Source organism: Brachyhypopomus gauderio, chromosome 4 (assembly GCF_052324685.1).
Source record: "Brachyhypopomus gauderio isolate BG-103 chromosome 4, BGAUD_0.2, whole genome shotgun sequence".
Taxonomy (NCBI): Eukaryota; Metazoa; Chordata; class Actinopteri; order Gymnotiformes; family Hypopomidae; genus Brachyhypopomus; species Brachyhypopomus gauderio.
Genome location: NC_135214.1, coordinates 36602050 through 36614623, shown reverse-complemented (window position 1 = coordinate 36614623; position 12574 = coordinate 36602050).

The following is a 12574-nucleotide window of genomic DNA, read 5'->3' as shown; positions in this document are numbered from 1 at the left end:
TTTATCCTTGGGTGTGTCTGTCAGAGTGAGCATCCCTACTGCAGGTGTCACTCCGATCCAGTCCCATACCCATTTCCATAAGTGGCACTGGTGTTTCACTGGTATTTATTTCACTGGTGTTTCATGGTGTTTGTTTCACTGGTGTTTCACTGGTATCTGTTTCGATGGTGTTTCATGGTGTTTGTTTCACTGGTGTTTCACTGGTATCTGTTTTACTGGTGTTTCATGGTGTTTGTTTCACTGGTGTTTCATAGTGTTTGTTTCACTGGTGTTTCACTGGTATCTGTTTTACTGGTGTTTCATGGTGTTTGTTTCACTGGTGTTTCATAGTGTTTGTTTCACTGGTGTTTCGTTGCTGTTTGTTTCACTGGTGTTTTATGGCGTCTTCATGCATCAGTCTCCTTCAACATCAGCACACTCTCTGAACTGCAGAACATACAGTGGCTGAAGGCTGCCTCCACCCTGTGAGCAGCTGCCTCCACCCTGCGAGCAGCTGCCTCCACCCTGTGTTCTGCTGCCTCCACCCTGTGAGCAGCTGCCTCCACCCTGTGAGCAGCTGCCTCCTGCCTCCACCCTGTGTTCTGCTGCCTCCACCCTGTGAGCAGCTGCCTCCACCCTGTGTTCTGCTGCCTCCACCCTGTGTTCTGCTGCCTCCACCCTGTGTTCTGCTGCCTCCACACTGTGAGCAGCTGCCTCCACCCTGTGTTCTGCTGCCTCCACCCTGTGAGCAGCTGCCTCCACCCTGTGTTCTGCTGCCTCCACCCTGTGTTCTGCTGCCTCCACCCTGTGAGCAGCTGCCTCCACCCTGTGTTCTGCTGCCTCCACCCTGTGAGCAGTAGCTGGTTTGCCTCTTGTCAGGTCTACAGTCCTGCTGTGTCTGGCTCCTGTTGGTTATCACAATAGTGCTCCATCATAACACGGTCAGACATGTTTAATTCCAGCAGCAGAGTTCCACCGTCACACCTGTAGTTGCAGTGACGTTATGACACACGTCTCCCTAACACACAGCTGCTTACAGGAGAGACTCCTCCTAGGAGGACTGCTGCCACGTCCCCAGTGTGAGGAGAATCTTAAATGTTGCACTGAGGTTAAAACATGGCTGGGGCACAACACATGACACGACATGGCTGCTGTCACAACACCATCCACAAAGGGGGACCAGGTTGGTGAAGTTCAGCCTCTCTTCGTTAGCACTGGCGGTCCGCTCCCATTCAGACGTGCTGTGTTACCAGGGGTGACGGCTCTCTGTCAGTGTTCTGCACTGGCCTGCAGGACACGGCTCACGTTGATCTCACTGAGCTCACGGCTGTGGAGTCGTTATGGGAGCCGTTCGGAGACATGGGAGTATGAAGAATGGGAGATCAGAGATGTAAACTCAATATCTGTTGTGACAGAACGGCTCCAGCTCGTGGGGGTCCAGCGTCTAATGCCATGCAAATGGACAGGCCATGTAAACACACACACACACACACACACACACACACACACACACACACAGACACACACACACACACACACACACACACAGTGTACAGTGTTCTGGTGAGGGAGTAAACTGGTGTTGAGAGACGAAGGCATATGGATTCACTTTATCTCTACCGCTTCCAGGGTCGTTTGTGGAGTGAGTGAGTGAGTCACTTCAGTGTGGTGTACATTAAATCCTCGCCATGGTCCGATATGGGGCAACAACTCTCCACTATTTTGGTGTGATGTTCAGTAAGTCAGCAGATGCCCTTGGCCAGCATGGCGGTGAAGTGTGGCCAGGCCAGCCTGATCTGTACCTGAGAAACAACAGCAGATTGACCTGCTCTGATGGCTCTGGGGAACTGCAGGTCAGGGGTGGGGAAGCTCTGCCCACTCTGTGCTCATTGGCTCACGGGATGTCAGAGTGATGTCATCTCCGAGCTGATGATATTTGTGAACTGCATTCTCGGGAAAACACCCAGTGCCTAGAACTTCAGACGGCATGTTCTAGAGTCACGGACCGTTCCTGTGCAGTAAAAGATCCAGAACAATCCAACTGGTTTAACGGCAAAAAGTCTCTCTGGCTAAAGCGGTTCAGCTCTCTTTAATAGAGGAACAGTTAATCTTATATTGTAAATTGCTTGTTGTTATGTGGAATTCACTTAAATGTGACAGATGTTGGAGTTTACTGCAGTCTCTTCACTCCACCACCATCACTCTCCGGGTGGGGGTGGTTCCTCTGCTCACGGCTCCAGATCAGCAGGCCTTGCTGGTCCGCTCTGGGCGCTGGGCAAACCGCTTCCACATGTGCTGGTTCCATATCCCACCACTGCTAGGGAACATTGCCTTCCGCCACACTTCCGACGACATCACAGGGGAGAAAACTCCTAAATATGAACACGGATACTTGGGGGACAGGGCCGACCACAGGAGAGAGTGGTGAAGAGAATAAACAAGGAGGAGAAAGGAGAGAGAGAGAGAGAGAGAGAGAGAGAGAGGAAAAGAGAGAGGAAGAGATAAAAACTGAGATGGCAATAGATAGAGAGACTAAAAGAGAAAAGAGATAAAAGAGATACTGAAAGGCAAAAAGAGTGAGAGTGAAAGTGTCTGAGAAAGAAGATAAGACAGAGAGTGAGAGTAAAAGAGAGAGAGTGAAGGAGAGATATGAATGGATGGGAACAGCGGAGAGCCATGATGTGGTGATGACTCTGTCATCTCCAGTGGTGGTTTGAGTCTCGGTCAGTTTCCCACAGTCGTTCACACAGGAAGTTCAAGCGGATGCTTCCTGCTCCCTCCAGCAGAAACACACGGTATGGCTGGACCTGCTGGAGTGAGACTCCCCCCACACACAGAGCCACAGGGTCACAGAGCTGTGTGTGTGTGTGTGCGTGCGTGCGTGTGTGTGTGTATGCCCTCAAAATTGTCTAAAAGGACAGTAGTGTTTGGTTGTGTGTGTGTTGTTTATGTATGTTCATAAAGGCTGTGCTGCTGAGAGTAATACACACACTCAGAACAACGTCTGTGTATCCTGCACACACTCACAAAATGTTTATGCAGACCAGCATTAGTGTTCAGTCAAACACATTATGTTCTCAGACTAAACACATATAGGCACACCTCACACCAGCCCCGCACCCCTCACACCGGCCCCACACCCCCACACAAGCCCCGCACCTCTCACACCGGCCCCACACCCCCACACAAGCCCCGCACCTCTCACACCAGCCCCGCATCCCTCACACCAGCCCAACACCCCCACACAAGCCCCGCACCTCTCACACCAGCCCTGCACCCCTCACACCAGGCCTGCACCCCTCACACTGGCCCCACACCTCTCACACTAGCCCGACACCCCTCACACTGGACCCGCACCCCTCACACCGGCCCAACACCCCTCACACTGGACCTGCACCCCTCACACTGGCCCAACACCCCTCACACTGGACCCGCACCCCTCACACCGGCCCAACACCTCTCACACTAGCCCGACACCCCTCACACTGGACCCGCACCCCTCACACCGGCCCAACACCCCTCACACTGGACCTGCACCCCTCACACCGGCCCAACACCCCTCACAACACCCCTCACACTGGACCCACACCCCTCACACTGGACCTGCACCCCTCACACCGGCCCAACACCACTCACACTGGACCCACACCCCTCACACCGGCCCGACACCCCTCACACTGGCCCCACACCCCTCACACCGGCCCAACACCCCTCACACTGGCCCCACACCCCTCACACCGGCCCAACACCCCTCACACCGGCCCCACACCCCTCACACCGGCCCAACACCCCTCACACTGGCCCCACACCCCTCACACCGGCCCAACACCCCTCACACTGGCCCCACACCTCACACCGGCCCAACACCCCTCACACTGGCCCCAAACCCCTCACACCGGTATTGGATATGGGATAGTTAGGGTATGAGAGTACATTGCAAACAGATTTCCTTTTAGAATGTGAGAATGCATGTCTCTCAGTTTGCCTAATGTGTTGGCTCCATTGTCATAACCTTCTCTACAGTCCTCTAATGATATGCCACTGTCACAGCTCGAAACATTTCAGAAATGTCCTTGCCTGTCTTTTTATAAAAGTCTTTAAGTTGACAGTCTCTCAATTATCTTCCAAACACTGCTTTCAACATGTTGCTGCACAAATCTTAAAGCCAGTACATTCTGTTCAGAATGAAAGATGTCTGGTGTTCAGTCACATATCACAGAGTAATAGATTATACTTCTTCTTTCTGAAAGGATGGTGTTCAGCACTCTTTTGCCACAGACATCAGTGACCTCGTTCTGTGTCTCAGGTGACCTTGACACTTGACCCTTCCTGCTTATGCATTACTTTTTGCATAAATGGAAGACCAAGTGCACTTCTAAAACTGAATCATAACGTGCCAGCAACTCTAAAGTGCCTAGAAAATGTCATTGTGTTCATCATCTAGATTTGAAGTTTTGTCTCTGAAGGTTTCTTGATAAATTAAGGGCCACAACCAGTAGAATCAGAACCTCTCAAGAATCATTCTGTTCTTTTCTATTTCTGTCTGTATTTGTTTCTGAAAGTGACCATCAACTCCAGACAGTAATGAATGTTAAAGTCTTGATTAGCTTGAAGGATTGATTATATTAGCCAATCTCTGCACTTTCTCTGTATATTAGCCAATCTCTGCACTTTCTCTATAGATTATCCAAACTCTGCACTATCTCTATAGATTATCTAATATCTGCACTTTCACAATAGATTAGCCAATCTCTGCATTTTCTCTATAGATTATCCAATCTCTGCACTTTTTCTGTAGATTATCCAATCTCTGCACTTGCACTATAGATTAGCCAATCTCTGCACTTTCTCTATAGATTAGCCAATCTCTGCGCTTTCTCTATAGATTAGCCAATATCTGCACTTGCACTATAGATTAGCCAAACTCCGCACTTTCTCTATAGATTATCCAATCTCTGCACTTTCACAATAGATTAGCCAATCTCTGTAATTTCTCTGTAGATTAGCCAATCTCTGCACTTTCACAATAGATTAGCCAAACTTCGCACTTTCTCTGTAGATTAGCCAAACTCTGCACTTTCTCTGTATATTAGCCAATCTCTGCACTTTCACTATAGATTAGCCAAACTCTGCACTTTCTCTATAGATTATCTAATCTCTGCACTTTCACAATAGATTAGCCAAACTCCACACTTTCTCTGTAGATTAGCCATTCTCTCTTTTCATTTTGTCACAGCTATTGGCTGACTTTGCAAATTGAAGGTGGTTAAGAAATGGAATTTCACGTGTGATTACACTAGGGTGACCAAACATCCGTATTTCACGTCCTGTCCCAGGCATCCCGGGTTTTTTTTTTAAGTGAGGAAATGTCCTGGTTTTTAAATTACCTTCATTGGACTATCATTTGTTATTGGAGTTTTTGTTGTTGACTTTTACTGAAAAGCATTTTTAATAAACCAACTGTAAATATCATGTTATTGTAGGATTACGTGGGCCTATGTTAAGTGAGTGCATGCCACAGTATATGTGCCGCTACAGTATATACCCCCCCACACGTACACAAACATACAATACATGCAGTGTACACATATAGTGTAGAAATAGTGTAGAGTGTGTGCTTATATCCCAGTGTAGAAATATAGTGTGTACATATATCCCAGTTTAAACATATATCTCACATCTCACACATAATGGATAAACACACACACACACACACACACACGCACATATACACACACACACGCACACACAAACACACACACACACACACACACACACACACACACACACACACACACACAATCACACACAATCACACACTGCATAAGCTTTGCACCTGTGGGACTGAGTGTGGGGGGTTGAACTGAGCCAACTCTGAAACTAAACAGAACATACATGCATTCACACACACATGCACACACACACACATACAAATATGTGCATGTATACACCCTCACTCACACACACACATACAAACACATGTGCACATACAAACACACACAAAACACACATAATCACACCTACAATGACATATCCATCTCGTAAACCTATTCACACACATGTAAGCATGCATACAAGCCCAGATTGTTTTAGAATTAGCAGGCACTGTCAAAGCTCATGCACACACACACACACACACACACACACACACACACACACACACACACACTCATTGTTATGGCAACACTACCTTCACTGTTTTTAGACAGTACTGCTGGGGCTATGAGGTCATACAAATGATGTAATCAGTTGGGAAAAGCATATGTGTGTGTGTGTGTGTGTGTGTGTGTGTGTACAGTGAGAACTGCAGAGCACTAATATTATCCAGACGCTGCAGATACAGGAAACAGAATATGACAGAAAGGCCTGGAACCTAAGTGCAGGGCTGCGAGTGTGTGTGATGTGTGAGATGTTGGTTAGGTGTGTGTGTGTGTGTGTGTGTGTGTGTGTGTGTGTGTGTGTGTGTGTGTGTTGTGTGAGTGTGTGAGAGATGTGTGTGTGTGTGTGTGTGTGTGTGTGTGTGTGTGTGTGTGTGTGTGTGAGCGTATATGTGTGTGTGCATGCGCATGCATTAGTAACATATGCATACACACACACACACACACACACACACACACACACACACACACACACACACACACACACACACACACACACACACACACAGTCTATCCCTCATCAGTGCACAGATTGCTTTGTGAGTCAGAGTGAAAGCACGTCACACTTAAAGCAAGTCAACGTGGAGTAAACAAACGTGAGTAGAGAGACCCCAGCCCACACGTGAGTGGAAAGACCACAGCCCACACGTGAGTGGAGAGACCCCAGCCCACATGTGAGTGGAGAGACCCCAGCCCACACGTGACCCTGGCAGCAGCATTCAGCTCCACCCAGCTGGGAGTCTCACATACAAGCCACTCACTGTGCTCTAGCCAATCAGATTAAAGCAGCAACACAAGGAGGCGGGTGTTGCTGTGACAGAGGAAGTCACCAACCAGATCTAATTACTTAGAGCAGCTTTTGACAAGCCCACATTGACACTGTTATACCTAGACATGAAGCTTGTGGAAGGGTTAATAATGCAATTCACCACAAGGCCACAAATACACCAGAATCAAGTGAATCAGGACACATGGTTTCTCCCATGGTTTCTGGATTCCACTGACATAAATATTTGTAATGGGTATCTTCAAACACCTTGACACACTGGATCTAACACACCTGGTGCAGGTGATCGCAATCCTCTGAACACACTGATTAACTGGTGCAGGTGAACAGACTCCTCTGAACATACGGACTAACTGGATCTAACTGGATCTAACAGGATATAATGATTTGTTTAAAGATAATAATAATACACAATGCACACACATATGACACCAGACACCAAATGAAAAGAGAGAATGAAAGAGAATAACAATGACAGCGAGAAAGAATGAAAAAAGAGATTAAGAAAGAAAAGTAGAGTGAGAAAAAGAGAGAAAAGAGAGAAGAGAAAGAATGACAGAAAACAAAGAGAGAAGGAGAGAAAAAGAATGAGAAAATGAGAAAGAAAATGAGAAAGGGGTGGACAAAAAGAATGTTTGACTAATCAGAGATAAATAACAGAAGATAGATGGAGAAGTTGAACAAGAAAGAAATGAGAGAAAGAAAGGGAGAGAGAGATGGAGGGGAGAGAGCAAGAGAGAAAGGGAGGAATAGTACGGGAAAGAGACAGAGAGAGCGAGAGAGAAGCAGACAGCATGAGGAGTGAGAGGTTATAATTAAGGGCTTATTTTTCTCCAACTGTGAAGCATCTGCAGGCTGCACACCTGCGTGGGCGAGTGTGTGTGTGTGTGTGTGTGTGTTTATCTCTTGATCTGAGCTCTCACAGCAACAACAGACTGCACCCTGTGGAGGACCTTAATGGGAGGCGGAGAACTCACACAGACAGAAAGAGAGAGAGAGAGAGATGGAGAGAGAGAGAGAGAGAGAATTAGAGAGTGAAGAAGACAGTCACAGAGAGAAAAAGAGAGTTTATAATAAAGATGGTGAGACAGTGGGAGATTTAATGTTTTTATTATACAAATGCAACCACAGCAAGTTAAAATATTGTTATAATTAAATAAATGAGCTTCTTTCTTCTTTCTACCAAATAGGTATTCTCATAACCATAATACAATACATACCCCAATACTTTCCCTAATGCCCCCAATACATCCCCCAATACATCCCCTAATGCCCCCAATACATCCCCTAATACATCCCCTAATGCCCCCAATACATCCCCTAGTGTCCCCAATACATCCCCCAATACATCCCCTAATGCCCCAAATACATCCCCCAATACATCCTGTAATACATCCCCTAATGCCCCCAATACATCCTGCACTGCCCCAATATATCCCCTACCACTCAAATACATCCCCCAATGCCCCCAAAACATCCCAATTTCCCCAGTACACTCTCTCTTGCTCAATAACATCCCCTAATGCCCCAATACATCTCCTACCACCCAATACACCCTGTATTATCCCAATTCTACCTACACTAATCTACACTATACTACCATACTAACTACACTAATCTCATACTACCTAACTTCCAAATTGCACTGGTGTGTGTGGTGAATGTTGAATGCTGCTCTTTACAGACTTGTTTGTTTTGTGTATTATGTCTTGTTAATGTTGTTATTTGCCCAGCATATTTACAATTTCAGTATTTATGATCAACAAACCCTAAAAATAGGTGATACAGTGTTGCGCTACAGGCGAGATGCCTTACTCAGTATTATAGACCCGTAGTTGCTATCTTGAAACTCCAGCATGGTCATTGTGACAAATTTTGTAAAACCTGTTTTAATTTTGTAACATCTGTATTAATCACCTTGCAACACCTGTAAGATTCACCTGTTAACACATGTAAGGTTCACCTAGTAACACTTGGGGCTGGGGACAGACACATGGGGCTGCAGAGTCAGTGTGCAGGTGAGAATGACCTCACAGACTATGACCACAAGTGCTTGGCACCTACCTGACCTACATTCACTTTTTGGACAACACACTAGACCAGTGGTTCCCAAAGTAGGGGCGCGCCCCCTAGGTGGGGCGCGGAGCTATTGCAGGGGGGCGCGGAGCTTGAAAGTAAAACGTGCACAAGTGTCAATATTAGGGATGCACCGATTCCGATATTAATATCTGAAAAAATTCTAGATCGGGTATCGGAGACAATGTGACCGATCCATAAAAACAGATCTATTCAGTCTAATTCTATGCTTGTATTGCTTGCTTTTCAGAGTTAGTTCAACCTTAATACTCGCGCTGGTGGTATTCCACTTAGGGCGTACTCACACTAGGCTCTGTGATCCGGGCCCGGGCACGGTTGCCTGCCGAAGCACGGTTCGTTTGGCTAGTGTGAGCGCTCCAACCGTGCCCGGGCCCGGATCAGTTAACCGTGCTCGGGCCCGCTTGAAGAGGTGGGCCAGGGCACGATTCATGTGGACTCGGGCACGGTTCGCTTCTAGTGTGAGCGCTATCCGTGCCCGGGCCCGCTTGGTGCCTCGTGTGATTGGTTCATTTCGCTGGAACTCAAACATGACGTCAGTGATGCGATGCTCACATTAAACAGTCATAGCGGCAAAGCGATTAGCAGACAATCGTTGTGTTAAATTATCGATAAATCTGTGCTTGCACCGTGTTTCTGCACTCCCAAAACGACTCCAAAAATACAATAAAAAGAGAATCGTGAACTCCATAGTGTTGTGCGAGCGCGCTTTTTTTCCAAATAAAGCATATATGTAATGCTGCAGCCCGGAGCCCCGGTGGGCGTGGGTAAAGGGCGGAGCATGTGTCAATCATTTTCGAATGCAGCCAATCAGATACTAGACTTTCGTTGTCAATCAATTTTTTATTAAGCCAATTATCAGCCAGAGTTAGCTGTCAATCATTTTTTACTGCAGCCAATCATCTTAACAGATCTGACAAAAGAAGGCGGAAACTGCATGGAGAAGCTCTTTAAACAGAAGTATATGCCATTCTTGCACGTTACTTACAGAAATAAATTAAAGAGCAGTGGTCTGGCAAAAATATTCTCATCTACTAAAGGGGGGCACGGCAGAAAAAGTTTGGGAACCACTGCACTAGACGATCTCAGAAGAAGACTTCCTAAGACTTCCCAAGACTTCCTAATACTTCCCAAGTCTTCCCAAGACTTCCTAAGATTTCCTAAGGGAGCTGTGGAATTGCTTCAGGGAGATGTGACTACGAGGACTGAGGTCCAACTGGAGGACTTATCGATGTACCAGGCTGACAGGACAGATACATGTGGGAAGAAAGGAGTTGTTAGAGTTTGCTTTCTTCTAAACACATGGTGCATAGAAGTGAAGCAGTCCAACCTTCAGTATTTGGGTATTTATTGATTCAATGTCTACCTCTCTACCAGCCACAGGGGTTTCCGTGGTGTTAAAGGCTATAGTCTTCATTCCCCTGCAAAGGAAAACACACTAAAGCAAGGTACCATATCATCAACAGATACGACTATGCATACCAATGGATACAACCACATATACCAATGGATACAACCTCATATACCAATGGGTACGACCACAAAAACCACAATTGTACTATTCAGAGCTGCATGCACAATGGCACCCCCATCCACCAGTGTTGTGCTAACTAGTGATAGGGAGTGTAGTAGAAACCTCTTATTTAAATGCATATCTTTGCTATGCAGCCCCAGACCAACCACAGAGCTGGTTTTCTTCACCAGTGTTTTCAGCCTCTCCAGCCAGGACATCTACAGACCTCTTCCACGTCTGCACCTTGGCCAGTCACGTCACACCTCTGCACTGCTACATCCTGATTACAAACAAAAATATTTAACTGAGTAAACATTTTCAAAGCTGCCGTCTTCAAGTGGAGTTTTTAAAGCTTGCAGTGAACATTTGGATGCTTGAAAGATCAGTATCCCCACATCTGAGGCCTTGGTGATCTTCCTGAAAAGGAAAGAATATGTGAAGGAGTTAAAGTATCTGACTCTTCTTCCCAGGTGATGGGAAGGGGATTAGTGATATGGGAATATGAGTTCCTGCAGTAATGTGGCCAAATTATCAGGACCTGAACTATAATCCAATGCTGTCAATTGTCCAGTCAGTCTGCATCTCCACCTCAACTACAGTGATGAACTCTGGGTAATAACAAACAGAACAAGGTTGTCCATAGAATCAGCCCAGAAGTGAGTCTATGGCTCTGTTTGAAATAGCCTACTACATACTGAATACTGCATACTGGACTCAGTATATACTGGATACTGCATACTGGTCCTCATAGTAGTATGCAGTACAGTTTCCAGTATGCGACAAAAGCAAAGCATACTACGGGGTCACGTGAATGTAGCGTTGCATGATGGGATGCAGTACACCACAAAGAAGCTCTGTTCACGTACTGGAATATTTTGCAGAAGTAGTATGTCATCCGGGTATGTGTCGCGAACTGGAAAAATTCATTTTGGTCACATACTGCATACTGATTTGGGGCTCGAACGAAAGTTGTTGAGCGGGGGGGGGACTGGGTTCGTGTGCGCGTGTCAATTGCTAAGCGGGAAGACCCCTAGCAACCGCGGACAATCGCTAATAGCAGCAAAAACATAAACGATGCAGCGCTTTGGTGCATGGCAATATAGTGAGCTGTTTTTAAAGCAAGCCCGCGGGCGACTCATAACGTCCTCATAACCACGTTGGTGACCCCTGATATATATATATATATATATATATATATATATATATATATATATATATATAATGGAAAGCGTTGGATATATACACACACACACACACACACACACACACACACATATATATATATATATATATGTGTGTTTGTGTGTGTGTGTGTGTGTGTGTATATCCAACGCTTTCCATTGCACTTGGTGATGTATGACTTTGATGCATACATCGTGGAAGCTCATTCCATGAAGCTCTCTGCACACTGTTCTTGATCTAATCTGAAGGTGACATGAAGTTTGGATGTCTGTAGTGATTGACTCTGAAGAAAGTTGGCGACCTCTTCACACTATGCACTTCAGCATCCGCTGACCCTGCTCCATAAGTTTACGTGTCCTACCACTCCATGGCTGAGTTGATGTCGTTCCCAAACACTCCACAGTTGACTGTGGAATAATGGGTCATGAAAGTGACTCATTCTTTCACAAATGTTTGTAGAAACAGTTTGCATGTCTTGGTGCTTAATTTTATACACCTGTGGCCATGGAAGTAATAGGAACACCTGATTCCGATAATTTGGATGGGTGAGCAAATACTTTTGGCAATATAGTGTATATATCAGAGTGTCTGCTCTCTGGACAGCCATGACTTCTAATATCAACCAGTCTGGCTGTGTTTACTGAGTCTGGACTTTGTCATCATGGTTCTGTGTTTATCAGCAGGTTGTCTGCTACAGTGTTCTGGTGTTTTAGGGACAGACAGCACAGTGTTTCACTTTGAGCTTGTGTTCCACTGGGTGATGTAGTTTTGTTTTTGAAGTGTTATAATTTGGTTTGGTCTGATGGTTTCTATTTCAGCTTTATCCTGAATAGTGTTAGAGTTTGTTAGTGAACTCAGTGT